The sequence below is a fragment of the Geotrypetes seraphini genome, chromosome 1, assembly GCF_902459505.1.
Source record: "Geotrypetes seraphini chromosome 1, aGeoSer1.1, whole genome shotgun sequence".
Lineage (NCBI taxonomy): Eukaryota > Metazoa > Chordata > Amphibia > Gymnophiona > Dermophiidae > Geotrypetes > Geotrypetes seraphini.
In genome coordinates, this window is record NC_047084.1 from 113462111 (window position 1) to 113482216 (window position 20106).

Here is a 20106-nt window from a genome sequence, read left to right on the forward strand (position 1 = left end):
GGCTGGCCAGAGGGATGCCATACCATGGAGGGTCCTAAGGCCCTGATTGGACCAGGTGCCTAAGGCCCCTCCCATTGGGGGGGTAACCTATGGGATCTGACAAATGAGAATCTTAGGCCACTCACAGTACATCCCAGAATGCACTGGGAGAGAGGCCTAAGACTCCGGTTGGCCCAGGTGTCTAAGGCCCCTTCTATGGGAGGGACCTTAGACACATGGGCCAATTAGGGCCTTAAGCCCCTCCCTGGTGCATTCCACAATGCATCAGGAAGGGGAAGGATGTCTTCTTTGGAGGTGGGCCTGCCGGCCGGAGGGAGTAAGCATCCTTGCGGCTGGCCAATGAAAATAGGTACTGGTGGAGTTTGGGTGGGCTTGGAGGAGAGGTCAGGGTAAGGGGGGAGGGGATCTGGCAGGAGAGACTGGGCGTCCCTCTTGCTGATGATTGGGGGCGGGGGATTTTGGCAGGAGGGACTGGGCATACCTCCTTCCGGGAGATGTTGTGGGGGTTTCTGGCAGGAGAAATATTCATATATAACCAGAAACAGTTAAATTCTGGATATTGAAAAATTAATACAAACCGGATCTTCCTTGGTAAAAATGCAACTTAAGTTATTTACTACTAAGAAAATTTGAATAGTTTCTGTCATCTCATAACAAATCAACACAACATATTTACTTTAAGAGGAAAGGACCTCAGTGGTTTCATTCTCTGTGAATTGTTTTAATTTGTTGAAATTTTTGTTTTAAAAAGTGTATTGAGGACTTCTGGTGACATCACCAACCAAACTGGAGGGCTAGTGCGAATGCTCTGACCTCCAAAAGCATACCATCTCTTCTCATCTCTATATTGAACATAAGAATAGCCTTACTGGGTCAGACCAATGGTCCATCAAGCCTAGTAGCCCGTTGTCACGGTGGCCAATCCAGGTCCCTAATACCTGGCCAAAACCCAAGGTGTAGCAATATTCCATGCTACCGATCCAGGGCAAGCAGTGGCTTCCCCCATATCTATCTCAATAACAGACTATGAACTTCCCCTCCAGGAACTTGTCCAAACCTTTCTTAAAACCAGCTACGCTATCCACTCTTACCACATCCTCTGGCAATGCATTCCAGAGCTTAACTATTCTCTGAGTCGAAAAATTTCCTTCAATTGGTTTTAAATGTATTTCCCTGTAACTTCATCGAGTGTAATTTTTGATGGAGTGAAAAATCGATCCACTTGTACCCGTTCTACTCCACTCAGGATTTTGTGGACTTCAATCATATCTCCCCTCAGCCGTCTCTTTTCCAAGTTCCATCCCCTTTACCATCTTGGTCACTCTTCTTTGAACCTTTTCAAGCACCGCTATATCTTTCTTGAGATAAGAAGACCAGAATTGAATGCAATACTCCAGATGAGGTCGCACCATGGAGCAATACAGGGGCATTATAACATTCTTAGTCTTGTTAACCATCCCTTTTTTAATAATTCCTAGCATCCTGTTTGATTTTTTGGCCGCCGCCACACATTGGATGGAAGGTTTCATCGTAATGTCTACTATGAAACCCAGATCCATTTCTTGGGCACTAATCCCCAAGGTGGACCCTAGCATCCAGTAACTGTGATTCAGGTTATTCTTCCCAATGTGCATCACTTGCATTTGTCCACATTAAATTTCATCTTCCAGTTGGATGCCCTGTCTTCCAATTTCCTAAGGTCCGCCTGCAATTTTTCACAATCTGCATGTGTTTTAACAACTTTGAACAGTTTAGTATCATTTGCAAATTTAATCACCTCACTCATCGTTCCAATTTCCAGATCATTTATAAATAAAGTTAAATAGTACAGACCCCTGTGGCACTCCACTGTTTACTCTCCTACATCGAGAAAAATGACCATTTAACCCTATCCTCTTTTTCCTATCCAATAACCAAGCTTCTTTTGTTATGTCTGAGTGAAATTGGAATATCAGACCAGGTCCTGGACTGGTTTTCGTCTTTTTTCTCTGAACGGTCTGCTAAGGTAGTCTTCAACGGAACATCTTCAGATTCATTCACAACTAAATATGGGATCACACAGGAATCGATATTATCTCCTATACTATTCAATATCTTCCTGACCCCCTTCTCCTAACATTAGGGCAATTTATTGGTTTTACGATGTTCGCCTATGTAAACAATGTCCAACTAGTTCATCCAATAAACCTAAATAACCCAAACATAGTAATACTCATAAACCAAAAATTGGAAAAAGTCAATTCTTGGCTTGACTAACATGTTTTCCTTGAATATTGAAAAGTCCAAATTGATGATATTTCCCATCAAAAAAGAACTTTCCTTGCAAGTTCCCTTAAAACTCAAAACCCTATCAATCAACATTGTATCTTCATTAAAATTACTTGGAGTCACCTTTGATAGCAAATTCAATTATCACCTTCATATTAGTACAATGGTCCAGCGTTGCTTCTACCGGCTGCACATGATCAGAGCCCTATCCAAATGGCTAGAACCAGCCTCTCTGAACATTTTAATTCACTCCCTTGTGATCTCTTGTATAGATTATTGCAATGCCCTTTACAAAGGCATAACAAAAAATAGAAATCAGAATACTTCAGATAGTACAGAATACCACAGTAAAAATCTTATTTAATGTAACAAAACATGATCAAGTTACTCCACTTTTACATAAAGCTCACTGGTTACCAGTAAAACACAGAATCTCTTATAAAATACTTTTGTTAACTTTAAAAATCAAACAAAATAACCAACCAGAATTCATTAATAATCTTCTTATCCCATATAACCCTTCTAAGACCCTTTAATCATCAGCCCAAAATCTTCTCTCTGTTCCGTCACTAAAGTACATAAACACTATGAGATCTTCCATTTTTTCTGTGATTGCTCCTTCTCTTATTTATGTGAAGAATCAACTCTTAATCAATTCAAGATAAAGCTAAAGACATTTCTTTTCATTGATGCTTTTGAAATTTAACTGCCCCTATTTCCCCTCCTACTGTTTTTCCCTTAAATTGTTATCTTTTATCTTTAAAATTGTAGCTCTTGCCCATTATCCTCTTGTTTCCACTTGTTATGGTTTTATGTCTCCAAAAGTCTTTGTCGCCCCTTGTCTTTTTAAATTTGTGTTTTAGCTATTGTATGCTTTTAGGATTTTGTACACTGCCTAGAAGGCTGATTAGGCGGTATAAGAAATTTTAATTAAACTTCCTAATCCACAACTGAACTTTGCCCCCTATTCCATGACACTTTAATTTTCTCAGGAGCCTCTCATGAGGAACTTTATCAAAAGCTTTCAGAAAATCTAGATACATTATATCAATTGGCTCATCTTTATCCACATGTTTATTCACACCTTCAAAGAAGTCAAGCAAATTGGTGAGGTAAAATCTCTCTTGGCTGATCCCATGCTGAGTCCGTCTCATTAAATCAAGCTTGGCTACGTGTTCCAGAATTTTATTTTTTATAATTGTATAATTCATAATTGTTTGCTCGGCACTGAAGTGAGGCTTATCGGTCTGTAATTTCCCGGATCTCCCCTGGAGCCCTTTTTAAAAATTGGCGTTAACAATGGCCACCCTCCTTGCAGCTTTGCGACAGCAGAGTCACACCTGTTGAGCCTTTGGCTACTGACTGGTGAGCGCAGATGCCGTCTAAAAAACAATCAGATGAAGGAAGGCAGCAGGAGAAAGAGCTGGGAAAATGTGGCCTTCACCATGTGCACGGAGCCTCCAGTACGTTCATGCGTGAGTAGGGTGATAATGCATCGGAGGAGTCAGAGCGGGGAGCCTCTCTGAGGTTGCGGCACCAAACACTGTGGCAGCTGTTACAAAAGCAGATCTCCAACAGTGGGCATTGGAGATTAAGAGCGAGGTGGCATGAGTGAAAGGAAAAATTAAAGACGCAGTTAAAGAAATTAGACAAGATTTTGCTGATTTGCTGGGCAAGAAACTGAGCAGAGGATCAGAGAACAAGAAGAACAGATGCAAGAAATGAATGGGCAAGTGGGAGAAGCGCAGAAGGAGCTGCAGGACTGCATATCTAGAATAGAGGACTTGGAAAACAAATCCAGGAGGCAAAATATCAGGATCAGAGGTGTACCAGATACAGAGGATTTTAAAGATGCCACGAGGGTGGTACAAGAAATACAAAGCTCTTTTTGCACCGGAGTATGGAATCCAGGAAGCCCTTATTTCTCTGAAAGTGGACAGAGCTCATAGAACCTTGGGCCTGTGGAAAAGTGAGCTCCCTTGGGATAATTTAACTGATAAGGACAAGTTCTTGCGAAAGGCCCGTGAATTGGGTGCTAAGCAATGGCAGTCTCAAAAGATCGAAATATTCCAGGATCTGTCCTCTATTAAGCTGCAGAAAAGAAAGGAGATACGGTCTCTATTAGCAATTCTGAAGCAGAAAAATATTCAAAACCAATTGTTGTTTCCCTTTGGACTGTTAATTACTATCAACAGAACCCACAAAAGAGTATCGTCATTGGCAGAGACGGAGGGTCTCCTCCGAAAGGAGGGTCTGTTGGCTGTAGATGATATGATACTGGGCAAATTTGTGGCGCAATAGTTGGAGAAATACCGCTGGCAGGAGACATCATCGCGATCCAAAGAGAAAGCGGCAGGAGGGGTCGGGACGCAGTGTTCCCGCTAAGCTGCGCTGGGGTGCGCTGACGCACAAAATATTACCTCGCAGCGCACAAGTTTCTCGTCACAGCGCACACAGTGTAGAGCACAGTTCTTCAACCGCCGGTCCGCAAACAAAATCTTGCCGGTCCGCGAAGGATTCGGTCCCCGCCGCAACGAAAGGCCGGCGTCAGCTGACTTGCAACTTCCTGTTGCAGTCGCTGTGCCGGGACTCCTGCCTTCGCCGGGACTCCTGCCTTCCCCCGCGTTTGCCTCCTGCCTTGTCTCCGCACCTCCAGACCAGCAGCGGCAGCTGTATATGCTTTTAACTTCGGCACAGAGCTGCCCCTAATCAATAGTTTAGCGCGGTTTCATAAGGCAGCCTCGGGGCCTTTGCTAGGCCGGCCCACATCGCATCATCGAAGCGGGCCGGCTATCAAAGGCCCCGAGGCTGCCTCATGAAACCGCGCTAAACTATTGATTAGGGGCAGCTCTGTGCCGAAGTTAAAAGCATACAGAGCTGCCGCTGCTGGTCTGAACTCTTGGGCCGCTGAAGGAGGGCAAAAAGCAGCTGTCCTGGAGGTTTCCTTTCCTCTCGCCTTTACAGGTTCCTTTTTTCCACCTTTTTTTTTTTCCTTCAAACGGCAACGGGCCCCAGCATCGACATCAATCAAGTAAGTTCCACTGTCAATCAAGCGGTTCTGCTCGGCCAAAGCTTCCCCTGTGACATGAGCCACCCTCAGGGGAAAGAAAGTGACCCACAAAGGTGAGGGGAAGGGGGGCAGATGATGGAAGTTGGGGGGGGGGAGAGAGAGAGAGAGAGAGAGAAGGGGCAGATGATGGAATGGAGGAGATGAGAGAGAGAAGGGGACAGATGATGGAAGTGAGAAGAAGGGAGAGAGAGCAGAAGGCAGATGGATGTCAGTTGAGAAGGGAGAGCAGATGCTGAATGGAAGTGGGGAAAGAACACATACTGGATGGAAGGAGGAGATAAATAAAGGGGGAAGAAAATAGTAAGATAATGGAGGGGTGAGGGAAAGGGGTGACAAGCTGTGTGTAGACACAGTGAAAAGAGGGAAATGGGACTAAATAGTAAGAAAGAATTTAATTTAGATGGAGGCAGAAAATAGAGAAGGAAGACCAGAGAAGAAAAGGGAAGAGAGAGCAGAGAATGATCAGATCTGAGTGGAGGAAATGAGAAGAGAGATATGCTAAAAACCACAGGGGGGAGGGAAGGATAGAGATGCCAGACCATGAGGGGAACAGAAGGAAGATGATGGATGCTAGACCAAATTGGGGGGTGGGGGGGGGGGTGGGGGGGGCAGGAGGAGAGATGGCAGGGAAAGACAGACAGTGAATGGAAGGGGCAGATGCTGGACTGAAGAGACAGAGAAGGTTATCATGCTGCTGTACCGGGCCATGGTACGCCCTCACCTGGAGTACTGCGTCCAGCACTGGTACTTTAAGAAGGACACGGTACTACTCGAAAGGATCCAGAGAAGAGCAACTAAAATGGTTAAGGGGCTGGAGGAGTTGCCGTACAGCGAAAGATTAGAGAAACTGGGCCTCTTCTCCCTTGAGCAGAGGAGATTGAGAGGGGACATGATAGAAACATTCAAGGTACTGAAGGGAATAGACTTAGTAGCTAAGGCAGGGAGAACGAGAGGGCACTCTCTAAAGTTGAAAGGGGATAGATTCCATACAAACGTAAGGAAGTTCTGTGGTAGAAAGCAACATATTTATTTGGCTCATAACTTGCTGGCGCCCGATATTTTTAGCTCACAGTGAAAAAAGTTTGCTCACAACACCCGCCTGCTTAGAGGGAACACCTCGGGAGTAGCGACTGTGCTTGGAAATACTGCAGCTTTGCCTGCAACATGAACAGGAATATGAACATGCATTTGGATGACTGCTGTTGAGGTCTGGGATTGTAGCTGATAAGTTGCTGGATATTTTGGAGTGCATGGGGGAGTGTCTGATTGGGGCATTCTATATATTGTGGATGAATGCGGAGGGTGATTGGGATAGGGGATGAGCAGGAGGGGGGCAGCATAATCGGAATGTTGAGGTCTGGTGGAGACACACGTAGTCAAGGAGATGGGGTGGAATGTGGGGGAGAGGAAGGCAGAGGAAGGGTGGGAGAGTGTGAGTGGGGGAGGGAAGGGTGGGATGGGGAGGTGGGAAAGACAAGGGGAACCTATATGGGGGGAGTGTGCATTCAGAGAGGGAAGGGAAGGAATAAGCTGGGTATCTGGCTCCAATAGGGGTGAGTAAAATGCGACTGGGTAGTTTAAATGTGAAAGGTCTTAATATGCCACTTAAGCGCCAATTGTTGCTGAAAATGAAATGCTTGCAATTTGGATGTTTGCTATGTACAAGAGACTTATCTGCTGAAATCTGGAGAGAACATAAGAACATAAGAAGTTGCCTCCGCTGAGTCAGACCATAGGTCCATCCTGCCCAGCGGTCCGCTCCTGTGGCGGCCCATCAAGCCCATTGCCTGAGCAGTGGACTATATCTATCTATACCCCTCAATCCCTTTTTCTTCTAGGAATCTATCCAAACCTTCTTTGAAACCATTTAATGTGTTCCTGTCTACCACAGCCTCTGGAAGCGTGTTCCATGTATCCACCACCCTCTGAGTGAAGAAGAACTTCCTAGCGTTTGTTCTAAACCTGTCCCCTTTCAATTTCTCCGAGTGCCCCCTTGTACTTGTGTTGCCCCATAATTTGAGAAATCTGTCCCTGTCTACTTTTTCTATGCCCTTCAGGATCTTGAAGGTTTCTATCATGTCTCCTCTAAGTCTCCGCTTTTCCAGGGAGAAAAGTCCTAGCTGCTTTAATCTGTCGGTATATGGGAGATTTTCCATTCCCTTTATCAGTTTAGTCGCTCTTCTCTGTACTCCCTCAAGTACCGCCATTCGCTCTTCTCTGTACTCCCTCAAGTACCGCCAAAATGTTTCATTATAGGGATTACCTGACTATGGCCTGGGTCTCTAGCGAATTGAAAAAAAAGAAAGCGTGAGTGGGTATATTTTTTGCAAAACACTTGAAGGTAGTATCAGCTGGGGAATGAAAAGATGAGGGCAGGATATGGCTTATACAGAGATAAGAGGAGCTGGAACAAGCAGTGCACGATCAGCGAAAATAAGCACACTGTAAAGTCGTCAAGTACAAGTAGGCAGGGTACTAAGAAGGCTTGAGAGTCTTGGTTACAAATTGGTTAGAGTAAAAAGGGAAAGGGCTTTAAGAGATCTTAGGTTACAAATTTGTTGTACAAGTTAGTTTTTACTAGTTTTCTAAAACTTAGATAGGATGAGGAGTGTGTAATATTGTTACCAAGCCAATTGTTCAGATGATCTGCTTGGAAGGCGAGTGTTCTGTCCAAGAATTTTCTATATCAGCAGGCCTTTATAGATGGATGGATAAACATGTGGACTCTGCGTATAGGCCTAATGGAACAATCCAAGTTGAAATGTACTTGTTCTCTCATTTCAACTTGGATTGTTCCATTAGGCCTATATGCAGAATCCACATATTTATCCATCCATCTATAAAGGCCTGCCGATATAGAAGATTCTTGGACAGAACACTCACCTTCCAAGCAGGTCATCTAAACATTGGCTTGGTAACATTATTACACACTCCTCATCCTAAGTTTTAGAAAACTAGTAAAAACTAACTTGTACAACAAATTTGTAACCTAAGATCTCTAAAAGCTATTTCCCTTTTTACTCTAACCAATTTGTAACCAAGATCTCTCAAGCCTTCTTAGTACCCTGCCTACTTGTACTTGACGACTTTACAGTGTGCCTATTTTCGCTGATCGTGCACTGCTTGTTCCAGCTCCTCTTATCTCTGTATCCTGCTCACATCTATTCAATGACTTTTTATTGTGCCTATCTTCGCTGATTGTCCAGCTCTTCTTATTGTAAACCGCCTCAAACTATTATGGCTTTGGCAGTATATAAAAATAAAAATTATTATAATTTGGATGGGGAGGGTGAATGGGAAAAGGGTTACCTTAGTGAATTTGCATGCTTCAAATTCCAAACAGAAGCAATTTTTTTGAGGAACTTTTGGCCAAAGTACTGAGGGTAAAAGAGAGGCATTTGATAGTGGGTGCGGATTTTAGTTTGGTAGTTAATCCTAGATGGGATTCCACAGGGTGTAGTGGGGATAGACTTCAATCTGATAGGAAAAAGCTGTGGAAATTTTTGGATGTCCTAAATGTGGTGCATGGGTGGTGCTCACAGCACTGGATGGGGAGGAACTATACTTATTATTCACCACCGCATGATGTTTATACCCTTATTGACATGTTGTGCCTGGATAAGTGGTGGGGGGGGAGATTATAGATACTAAAATTGAGGATATTGTATGGTCCAACCATGCTCCTATTTGGTTGGATTTAAGGTGGGGAAATCCACAGGTGGCAGATTACTACTAGAAACTTAATGATAGCCTTTTACAAGACCCTGAGACAATTCAGAGAGTGGAGCAATCCATCAAAGACTTTTTAGCACATAACAACATTGATCACTTTTCTCCTATCATGATTTGGGAAAGCTTGAAGACTGTGTTAAGGGGGAATTTATCTCGATTGCCTCCTACATGAAAAAGACTAGGAAACTGGAGGAACAAATATTGCAGGATAATTTACTGAGGTTGGTTGAGTAACATAAACAGGGGTGGGGGTGGGGACAGATTTAAATTACATATATATGAAGCTTGAATGGCCTTGGGGAAATTAGAGGATGAGGACATTAAGTTCAAATTAGTTTGCCTTAAATTGAAATATTTTGAATCAGGCAATAGAGCTGGGAAATTATTGGCTCATAAAATTAAACTTCAACAGTCCCATTCTAAAATTATGTCTATTAGATCTAAGCAGGGTATTATCCTGATGGACTAGGTCAGGGGTGTCCAATGTCGGTCCTCGAGGGCCACAATCCAGTCGGGTTTTCAGGATTTCCCCAATGAATATGCATGAGATCTATTAGCATACAATGAAAGCAGTGCATGCAAATAGACCTCATGTATATTCATTGGGGAAATCCTGAAAATCCGACTGGACTGCGGCCCTCGAGAACCGACATTGGACACCCCTGGACTAGGTTGACATACAATGTAGATTCTAGGAATTCTATCATGAACTCTATATACCTGAACAGCAAGGCTCCGATGTTCAGGAAAGGGTGCAAAAAAAATAAAACAAAAAACCCAGTGTGGCTAACGAATGCAGTGAAAAAGGCGATAAATGACAAGAAGGCATCATTCAAAAAATGGAAAAAGGACAAATCAGAGGACAACCGAAAGGAGCACAAAAAACATCAAAAGGAGTGTCACCGAGTGGTTAGGAAAGCAAAAAGAAAATATGAAGAGAGACTGGCGGGGGAAGCAACAAACTTCAAATCATTCTTCAGGTACGTCAAGGGGAAGCAACCAGCAAGGGAGGAAGTGGGACCCTTGGATGATGGAGACAGAAAAGGAGTGGTAAAAGAGGAAAAGGAGATAGCTGACAGGTTAAATGAATTCTTCACTTCAGTTTTCACGAGGGAGGACACAACCAACATTCTGGAACCTGAGGAGATCGCAAAAGGAGACCAGGATGAAAATCTGGTCCAACTAGAGGTGAGCAAGGTGGATGTCCTCAGGCAGATAGACAGGCTAAAGAGCGACAAATCGCCAGGTCCGGACGGCATTCACCCAAGGGTGCACAAGGAACTAAGGAACGAAATAGCTGAGCCACTTCGACAAATATGCAACCTATCTTTAAAAACCGGAGAAATACCGGAAGACTGGAAAATAGCAAATGTCACGCCCATCTTCAAGAAAGGCTCAAGGGGAGACCCAGGAAACTACAAGCCGGTGAGTTTGACCTCGGTCCCGGGCAAGATGTTGGAAGCGCTGATTAAAGACAGCATCTGGGAACACATCGAAAACACTGGGCAGCTAAAGCCGAGCCAGCATGGCTTCTGCAAGGGCAGGTCATGCCTCACAAACTTCTTATACTTCTTTGAGGGGGTAAACAGCCAGGTGGATAAAGGGGAATCTATAGACATCATTTACCTTGACTTCCAAAAAGCCTTCGACAAGGTACCACACGAAAGACTGCTGAGGAAGCTATGGAACCACGGGGTGCAAGGGGAGGTACACCGATGGACCAAAAACTGGCTGGCGGACAGGAAACAGAGAGTTGGAATAAAGGGCCATTACTCAGACTGGCAATGGGTCACGAGCGGAGTTCCGCAGGGGTCGGTGCTGGGACCGCTCCTATTCAATGTATTTATTAACGACCTGGAGGCAGGTACAAAATGTGAGGTTATTAAATTTGCGGATGACACCAAACTATACAGCAGGGTTGAAAACACGGAGGACTGCAAAGATCTCCAAAAAGATCTGACAGCACTGGAAGAATGGGCAAAAAAGTGGCAAATGAGCTTCAACATAGGGAAATGCAAGGTCATGCACGTAGGGAAAAAGAACCCGATGTACACTTACACAATGGGGGGATCACCGCTAGGGGTGAGTGACATTGAAAGAGACCTGGGAGTGATGGTAGACACATCATTGAAGGCGTTGGCGCAGTGCGCCGCGGCCTCAAGGAAGGCAAACAAAATGTTGGGCATCATTAAGAAGGGTATCACGACCAGGACGAAGGAAGTCATCCTGCCACTTTATCGTGCAATGGTGCGCCCGCACCTGGAGTACTGTGTCCAGTACTGGTCGCCGTACCTCAAGAAGGACATGGCGGTACTTGAGAGAGTCCAGAGAAGAGCAACTAAGCTAATAAAGGGTATGGAGGACCTCTCATATACTGACAGACTGAAAAAGCTGGGGCTTTTCTCCCTGGAAAAGCGGAGACTTAGAGGAGACATGATAGAAACCTTCAAGATCATGAAGGGCATAGAAAGAGTAGATAGGGACAGATTTTTCAAATTATGGGGAACCACAAGTACAAGAGGGCACTCAGAGAAATTGAAAGGGGGAAGGTTTAGAACAAATGCCAGGAAGTTCTTTTTCACCCAGAGGGTGGTGGACACATGGAACGCGCTACCGGAGGATGTTATAAGCAGGAGCACGCTACAGGGCTTCAAAGAAGGTTTAGATAGGTACCTGGAAGACCAAGGGATTGAGGGGTATAGATAGGAGTAGAGGTAGGTTATAGGGATAGGATTAGAGACAGTACAGAATTAGTCAGGGACACTGTTCAGGCAACTAGGCCTGATGGGCCGCCGCGGGAGCGGACCGCTGAGCGAGATGGACCTCTGGTCTGACTCGGCGGAGGCAATCTCTTATGTTCTTATGTGGCTTTGGAGCAATATTTATCAGAGCTAGGTCTAGAATTGTTGTCTGATTCTGAGGCGCAAGGGTTGGAAGGGGATGTCACTGTGGAAGAAGTATAGACAGTGATTCATAATCTCAAACCTGGAAATTCCTCGGGCCTCGATGGGTTCACAGGGCTCTTTTATAAAAAAATTTTCTTAGTTGGTAACTCCTCTGTTGGTGAGACTGTTGAACAACTTGAGGGAGGGAGAGCAACTACCTTTCCTTATGAAACATAACGATATTGCCTAAACCGGGCAGTGATATTATGCAATGTGGAAGTTATTGACTTATCTCATTGTTGGGTATAGATACCATGATTGTAGCTAGAGTGTTAGCAGATAGGCTTTCAGTATATATGCCAGTGCTTATTCACCCTCATCAGGTGGGCTTTATAAGGGGGAGGTAAGCGGCAGATGGGACCCGGAGTACTTAATCTGGTATGGCAGGCACAATGAAAGGGGTCTTCATGGGTGGCGGCAGTGGTGGATGTGGAAAAAGCGTTTGATCATGTGGATTGGAAGTTCATGGCAGCTGTGCTGCATCATATGGGGTTGGGCAGTTGGTTTATCTCATGGATTGTTATCATTTATAATGGCCTGATGGTGTGCATCAAAATTAATGGAGCATATTCCTCTCCATTTGAGCTTAAGAGGTGTAGGTCTTATTTCTGATTCTCCCTCAGAGGGGAATACGACAAAGGGTGCCCGTTCTCGCCCTTGCTCTTCGCATTGGTGATTGAGCCGTTAGCCCAGAAGATACGATCATCAGCAAGGATCCAAGGGTTGTGGATCAATGATGTAGAGCAGGCATGTCCAACAGGAGTCAGAGGTAGATCGCCAGTCCCACTTGGCTCCATCTCTCCAGCAACTCGCCCTGTCGCTAGGAAAGAGCTCGTGCCGGCAGGTCTTGCCTGCCGAGGGCTTGCCACCACTGCTGATCCTTTACTTGTCTTTTTTCCTTGCCTACGGGAATATTGCCTGCGGGTGTATTGGGAGCGCTTGTTATTTTCATTCCAATAGTTTGTGGGTACCCCAGAGGGCTGCCGCCCGGGCCTCACAACGATACGCCACAGGCCAGGTGTCATACCTGGTCTCCTGCCTCTCAGAATCGCCCATTCCTGCCCCCGCCCCAACACCCCTTATAAGTGTGTTATATACGGGGCAATATCCATTTGCCTGGGCTTTACCTGAATACACTTTCTGTATTAGCTATATCGTGTGCTGGTCATTGGTCCCTTTATAGTTTGCTTTCATTAAACGTTTTTGGGCAGACATAACAAAGTATCAAGAATTTGGTGATTTTGGCAGGCTTTTCCAATTTTGTTCTAGCTTGCCTATGCCTTCCCTTCAAATTGGTTCAACCCATTGTGACTTTTGCTTGTCTCTGCAAATTTATTTCGCCTAGCCTTTGCGTTGATTCTATACTGCAATTTTATTTAGCCTTGCCTTTGTGTTGATTCTACACTGTGTGCAGAATTTATTAAATCGCATGTGGTGTTATTTGAATTTGTTTGGCAGTATTTGATTTTATCTAGTTTGCTGGACAGGTGTTTGAGTTTTTTTGATGATTATTTGCTGGTATTTGATTATTGGTGCCAGTATGTTGAATTCTTATTTTTAGAACTGTATGTTCTGGCATCTCCAGTCCTTATATTGCACATCATCCAGAGTTTTTCAGTTCCTGTTACATAGAAACATGATGGCAGATAAAGGTCAAATGGCTCATCTAGTCTGCTTATCCGCAGTAACCATTATCTCTTTTTCTCTCTGAGAGATCCCACATGCCTATCCCAGGCCCTTTTGAATTCAGACAGTCTCTGTCTCCACCACCTCTTCTGGGAGACTGTTCCATGCATCTACCACCCTTTCTGTAAAAAGGTATTTCCTTAGATTACTCCAGAGCTTATCACCTCTTAACTTCATCCTATGCCCTCTCATTGCAGAGTTTCCTTTCAAATTAAAGAGACTCAACTCATGTGCATTTACAATACGTAGGTATTTAAACGTCTCTATATCTCCCCTTTCCCACCTTCCTCCAAAATATACAGATTAAGAACTTTAAGTCTGTCCCCATACCCCTTAACCCTTTCAGGACCAAGGGACATATTTGTCCCATAACTTTAAAATCCTATAAATTTTGATTGGGATAGTCTACAGTTCTAAATTTGATATGTACGGATTCCATATGATACTGCCTTTATGTAAACAAACTGGTTCCGACATTCATTCATTAGCGTCATTGCCAGATTGACGAGAAGATTCACTTGCCACACTGTCCATAAGCCAGAAGTTTGATTTTTTTTTAAAAAAAATAATGATATTTCACCAAAACAAAATCAATTTTTTGGCATCTGCAAGCCCTTTTTATCATAAAAATGTCGTCAAAACCACAAAAATTGGCCTACGATCCTTATGGTCCTGAAAGGGTTAAGATGAAGACCACATACCATTTTAGTAGCCTTCCTCTGAACCAACTATTCTTTTTATATCTTTTTGAAAGTGCGGCCTCCAGAATTGTACACAATATTCTAAATGAGGTCTTACAGAGTCTTTTGATGCAAGAGGTGCGTTTTGGCGTCCCATTTGAAGTTTGATCTGATATGTTACACCCTGAGGCAGCAGACTTGTGAAACGCTGGCCACCGTTGGTGTACCGATCAATCAAAAAGAAGATAAGTTGAAAGTTTTTTCTTCTATATTTTAAGCACAAAACAGCACTGCATAAGGCTTTTATTCTTTACATTGAAATGGAGGTTTTTTGCCAATGAGATTAATGTCTAACCACCTTTAACCACCTCTTGTGGCGGTGGGAGGGCCCCAGTCTGAGGCTTTTTCCTTCTGTTTTTCAATTGCATTTTGTAACTAAATCTAAACCTGAGCTGTGCTGTCTTCATCCACTAGACATTGCGCATTTTTCTAATAAACTTACCAGAGTCTTATACAGGGGCATCAATACCTCCTTTTTCCTACTAGCCATACCTCTCCCTATGCAACCTAGCATCCTTCTAGCTTTCGCCATCACCTTTTCAATAGGAGGAATTTTTTTTTCCACTCAGAGAATAGTTAAGCTCTGGAATGCGCTGCCAGAGGATGTGGTAAGAGCGGATAGCATAGCTGGTTTTAAGAAAGGTTTGGACAAGTTAAAGTCCATAATCTATTATTGAGAAAGACTTGGGGGAAGCCACTGCTTGCCCTGTATTGGTAGCATGGAATATTGCTACAATTTGGGTTTTGGCCAGGTACTAGAGCATCCACCAGTGATTGTCTCAACAAAGGAGTCACTGCAATGTGTTGAAAGAGTGGGTCGCAAGCTTGTTGCCACTGAAATGCCAGGGTCCACTGAGGAATTCTGAGGTGAAGTTTGGCAAAAGGAGTCACGTGAACTGTAGAGGCCATGTGACCGAGAAGAACCATTATTTGTCTCGCCGAGATTGACATGAGGTGAATGAAAGCATCTTGACGTGATTTGATGCAGGAATGCTCTGAGTTGAACAGTGTCCAGTATGGCTCCAATAAACTGTAGTTTGGGAGGGATGTAACTGGGACTTTGGAAAATTGATTTTGAACCCAAGACTTTGGAGAAACGCTATAGTCCGTTGGGTCGCTACGATAACCTGCTGTTGAGATGATGCTTTGATGAGCAAGTCACCCAAATATGGAAAGACTTGAAGACCCTGTGTCCGCAGGGCTGCAGCCACCATCACCAGGCATTTTGTGAAGACTGTGGGAGATGAGGCAAGGCCGAAAGGAAGGACTCAGTATTGAAGATGAAGATTCCCCACCTGAAATCTTAGGAATCTGCGAGAGGCTAGTTGAATTGGAATACGAGTGTAAGCCTCTTTGAGATCTAGGGAGCATAAACCAATCTCCTGGATCCATCAGGGGATAAAGAGTTGGAAGAAAGAGCATTCAAAACTTTTCTTTGACAAGAAATTTGTTGAGAGCTCTGAGGTCTAGGATAGGTCGCAAATCCCCCGTCTTCTTTGGGACCAGAAAATAACAGGAATAAAAGCCTGTGTCCTGTTGAGTTGAGGGAACCTCCTCGACAGCCCGAAGGCTCTTCCGGTTAGTCGTGGCTCAATAGTGGCAAAGTGCCAGGGCTCCTACATTAACACTTATGAGGGAAGAGTTGGGATGGGTGTGTGATAGATATCAGCTTTCGGCTTTGTTGTCGCATCGATGGCCCAATTTTTGGATATTTGGGGGAGAGATTTAGAGGTGGAAAGGGGGGGATATGGGTTAGGGGGTTTCTCGATTCAGGGTTGGCATGGATGGGAGGAGGGCAGTTCTTTTTGGTTAGCCCTTTTGTTTGTCCCCGTTTGAGGACCTTCCTATATAAATATGACGTTGGGTAAAGGTTCTCTTGGTGTACTGGGGGGGAAGGGAGGGTATCAAAAGATCAGGAGTGATGGATATGGTACCTTTGGTTTTTAGATAGGAGGGAGTTCAAGTTTCAAATTTATTATGGATTTGATTAATTGCTTACTCAAAATTCTAAGCGATGTACAAAACAGTAAAATAGTAAATTACAAGTATCGAGGGGAAACAAACCAGATAAATACGACTGACTTGACAAAACATATGATGCAAAAGGAAAAAATAGGGAAAGAAATACAAGTTAATGATAGTAAATAAGACGAGTAAGGGAAAAAAAACAACAGGAAAGGGGAAAGATGTGTTACATATGCCACTTTGCTGGAAATGTTTCTTGGCATATTTTTGTGGATGGTTGGTACATTGGTTATTAATGTGTTTACTATGTATGTACCTGGTCTGAAAATAAAGAATTACAAAAATAAAAATTGCATTGAAATTCAGTACAGGCAGTCCCTGGTTTACATTTTTAAAGCTGTTCTTAAGTCAGATTTGTATGTAACTCACAACTTGTAGATTTTAAGATTCTTGCTGCTTATCTTTGCTCCCAGCTGAGAAAAGGGCCAACTCTCCCTACCAGTGTTCCCTCTTAGGTACAGCATGCACAACTACACACTGTTCTTAATGTGGCCATGCATCATTCCTGAGTCTACTACAGGAGAAGTGTAGGAGTCTTGGCTGCTGGAAATACTGCTCAGGAAATCAAATGAAGCCGCAACCTCATTCTGAAGTACGAGTCATACCTAAGTTGGGTGTCTGTAACCCTGGGACTGTCTGTATTGCATTCTGTCACCTTTTTCAAGTCCTTGTATGTCCTCTACATTTCAGGCCTCAAGATGGCTGTCTTTCCCCTCTTCGGCTCTGAAAGCTTTCTTTCCCCTCTTCGGCTCTGAAAGAAGTCATTTATTCTACCTGTCTCTCTGGAGCTCACACTAGAAGCTGCACTACAAACTTCTCCTAACTCTGCTTCTAACAGAGACATTTTGCTTCCATAAAACTGCATCCTTGACAGAGCATGAGATAACTCCAAGAGGCCCTTCGAGATAGTCTCCGCACAGTGAACCTGGCCTAGGCCCTCCCACCCTCACATAACATATATAGACCCACCCATCAATCATCCCAACACACTAACCAAATCCTACCAGAGCTCTATAATCCTAACCTAGCCACCAGTCATTCAAAATTACACTACCTTCATAATACCAATGCCACAATCTGTGTTCTCCTATTTTATACCAACTACTCTCCACATGCATTTTCCCATCCCAGTCATCACAGGCCAGGGTAGATATGGTGACTTCTAATCTTCACCACAGGAAATTCTTACCACACAGATCCCAATACCTTAGGCCTATCCCCATCACACACACCCTCAGCCACACCAAATAACCTCAAAATGGCACTTCATCAGGGAATGAGGTGTAACATGCTTGCGCTGTCAAACTGCTTATCAGCTATACTGCAACGCCGACGCCGCTCAGCTAAACATGGCTATGTTTAGTGAGCGGTGGCGTTGCAGTATAGCCGATAAGCAGTTTGACAGTTAGCGCAAGCATGTTGTTACACTTCATTCCCTGATGAAGTGAATGAAACGGGGCTCAGTTCAGAAGAGATGGTGCTACAAGCTAAGTTAAGTCTAGCATTTCTCAATGGGATAAATAAGAAATAGAAAAATTATAGTTAAGAAAGTAATGCAAGATTAATTGACTACCCAACTTGGATCAATGAGGATTGTAGTCGGATCGGGTTATGCTACCCGATCGGCATTCTGAAGATCCTTGTATCTTGATAGTTCAGTCCTTGATATATTGGCTATATAACAGGATTTATGGACCAACATTTACCGTATTTCCCCGCATATAGGTCACCCCCAGTGTATAGGCCGCAAAAAATGCCTATACATGTTTTAATACTGGTAGATAAGCCGCCCCATTCTATTAGCTGCGGCTTATCTATCAGTAATGGGCGGCCTATACAGTTTTTTTAAATCATCCCCCCCCTTACCTCCATGGAATTAGAGGGTGAAATACTCACGTGGATTAGAAACTGGCTAGCAGATAAGAAACAGAGAGTGGGGGTAAATGGACAATACTCGGACTGGAATAACGTCACCAGTGGGGTGCCGCAGGGCTCGGTACTTGAACCCGTGCTCTTCAACATATTCATAAGCGATCTGGAAATGGGTACGACGAGTGAGGTGATTAAATTTGCAGACGATACGAAGTTATTCAGAGTAGTGAAGATGCAGGGGGATTGTGAAGACCTGCAACGTGTCATAACCACGCTTGAGAAATGGGCAGCAACATGGCAAATGAGGTTCAATGTGGATAAGTGTAAGGTAATGCATGTCGGTATCAAAAATCCCATGCACGAATACATGATGTCCGGGGCGGTACTTGGAGAGATGCCCCAGGAAAGAGACCTGGGAGTACTTGTTGACAAGTCAATGAAGCCGTCTGCGCAATGTGCAGTGGCGGCGAAAAGGGCGAACAGAATGCTAGGAATGATTAAGAAGGGGATAATGAACAGATTGGAGAAGGTTATCATGCCGCTGTACTGGGCTATGACACGCCCTCACCTGAAATACTGCGTCCAGCACTGGTCGCCATACATGAAGAAGGACATGGTATTACTCGAAAGGACCCAGAGAAGAGCGACTAAAATGGTTAAGGGGCTGGAGGAGTTGCCGTACAGTGAGAAATTAGGGAAGCTGGGCCTGTTCTCCCTTGAAAAGAGGAGACATGATCGAAACATTCAAGATAATGAAGGGAATAGACTTAGTAGATAAAGACAGGTTGTTCACTCTCTCCAAGGTAGAGAGAACAAGAGGGGATAGATAGATTCCGTACGAACTTAAAGAAGTTCTTCTTCACCCAGAGAATTGTGGAGAATTGGAATGCTCTTCTGGAGTCTGTTATAAGGGAAAACACGCTCCGGGGATTCCAGACAAGGTTGGACAAGTTCCTGCTGAACTGGAACGAACGCAGGTAGAACCAGTCTCGGTTAGGGCACAGGTCTTTGACCTGGGGGCCGCTGCGTGAGCGAACTGCTGGGCGCGATGGACCACTGGTCTGACCTAGCAGTGGCAATTCTTATGTTCAGCTAAAGATAGCTCAATGCATGTGTGCTGAGGTAGGGGAAAGGCTCAGCTTCTCGCCCAGAGGTGGAGTCATGGCTACGCCGGACAATGCAGCTTGCGGGCTGCCCAACGGAGGCAGCTCGTCTTCGTCGTTTTTCCCAGAGCTGGTGGAGCAGAATGTGGGTGGGCAGGTGTACGTGACTTGCCGTGCCAGATTCGCTGCTCGGGCGCATGTTTCGCAGGAGCGGTGGCCGCAGGAGCTTGACCGCAACGGCTTCTTCTTCTGCTACATCCTGGACTACCTGCAGGACCTGAAGTTGGTGCTACTTGACTACGTCACCCGAGCAAAGCCGGCTGCAGCGCGAGGCCAAGTATTTCCAACTGCCCGAGCTGGTCAAGCGCTTGAGCCCGCCGCACGTCAGCAAGGAGAGCTCCCTAGGCAACGATCCCCCCATTGCCAGCACCCCTGCTTCTCCTGCACCCAGCACTGCTTGCTGCTGCCTACCTGGAGCCCGAGTCTGAAGGAGCTTCATCTGGTGCCTCTGCCTCCTCTCCAGCCAGGGGCGCCTTCATTCACCTTAGACCCTTACCGCTTCACAGCCTCCTCTAGCCCGGCCTTGGAGTTAAGGAGGGGGAATGATTTTAAAAATTGTATATGTCACCCAGTTTTGCAAGCCGCACTCACTGGGCAGGCTTGCA

General features: G+C 44.7%; 1 protein-coding gene across 6 annotated transcripts in view; it reads right to left on the reverse strand.

The window, feature by feature from the left end:
* Positions 1-20106, reverse strand: part of UNC13B (unc-13 homolog B) — an 837582-nt gene that overhangs the window by 387967 nt on the left and 429509 nt on the right. The window lies entirely within an intron of this gene.